The sequence below is a fragment of the Austrofundulus limnaeus genome, unplaced genomic scaffold (assembly GCF_001266775.1).
Source record: "Austrofundulus limnaeus strain Quisiro unplaced genomic scaffold, Austrofundulus_limnaeus-1.0 Scaffold614, whole genome shotgun sequence".
Lineage (NCBI taxonomy): Eukaryota > Metazoa > Chordata > Actinopteri > Cyprinodontiformes > Rivulidae > Austrofundulus > Austrofundulus limnaeus.
Window position 1 is genome coordinate 272,755 of NW_013953016.1, and position 1,592 is coordinate 274,346.

The window sequence follows — 1,592 nt, forward strand, 5'->3', positions numbered from 1 at the left end:
GAACAGGAACCTGCTGTAAAACAGCAATTATACTGAGTCAGGCTTGATTTTTAGTAATCTTTTCATGTTAAATGAATAAATCAAATCAGTATGGTGAAAAGTCAGTTTGGTAAATAATTAAATGTKTAAGAAGTCATTATTTAGAGCTCACTAAAACCAAACTACAAACTAACAAATAATCTCTTTGCTTTCATCAGTAACGAGTACAAATCTGCTTATTTAACAGCCATACTTTTGCCAAATGTGCAAATACTTTATGTTTGGAACATTTATAATCCCATTTGGCAAATTATTCAAATGATTGGTGATTCACCAGGAGAGAAATATGGCCAGCCATAAGTATTTAATACATTTACTGCCCAATGCACTCAAGAAAACCTAAACGTTTGCATGGATTTGCTTAAATTATGTCATCAGGTTCTACTCTACTGAAATGAGTAAATAAAAAGCAATATTTTCATTTATAACTGAATGTGAAGTAATTGTGTTAGATTTACTCAGTTCAGTTGGGTAGAACATGTTGACTGTTTATTTAAGCAAATCCAATGCAAATGTTTAGGTTTTTTATTTTAGTGTACCTACATTATATGGAAACTTTTTGTCCACCAGCAAAGATCACTGGGCAGTTCAGTCCAATTTAGATCAAATGTTTATTGTAAAAATAGAAAAAAAAGAAAAGAAGTCTTTTTAAACAGAACGGAGGGATTGAGCAGCTGCTGTGACATCATTTCAACATTTATAACACAGCTTCTGACTCAAAGTATTATTTCATTTTTGACTCTKCCCATTTTTTCTTATATTTTAGTCACTTCTACTAGTAATGCAAGCAGATGAGGCAACTTAAATCTGTTTATTCTAATATTTTAAACTTGCATTTATTTAATGCACGCTGTCTAATATTTTCAYGTTTTATATGTTCTGGTTTTTCATMCAGTTTGTGTCAGATAAAAAGTAAATGCAGCCCATAAAAGACAAAAGYACAGTTTTCTGCTGTTACCACTAGAGGGCGCATCAAACCATGACTGTTCCTGCTGAAGGGTTGAAAACTGTAGCAGAGGAATATGTTCAACTTCTGCTGTTTATGGTTTTGTTTTGTGTTTTTCTTGAAGAAAAAGGAACTAATGTTGTCAAAATGACATATTTTATTGTGATGTCTTGTGTGTGATTGTGTGCACAGAGACCACCACCAGCTGTGAGCGGCTGATAGAAAATCACTCAGCAACAACTCCACAAATTCAGATTTGAAGATCTGAAGTGTTTATTACTTCAAAGCTTTAAAAAYGATTGAACCTACATCATGGGAAGTACCTCAGCACTGCTATATACATCATGGAGACACATTATCTTTGGAAAAAATAAACCCCTTTAAACCACTTTAAACCTTTGTTCTTAGCATATGAATGAAAAGCAATACAGGAAACAGCGAGCAACCACTGTCTGCACACTATTGGTGCTTTACTGAATTAAGAGGCACCAAAACTGTATCCACAGCACTACGGCAAACAGCAGTTTTTTTTTTTTTTTGCCTTTTTATAAATCTAGAACAAGTCAAACTGAAGGCCCACGGACCACATGACTTCCACCTCCTGGCC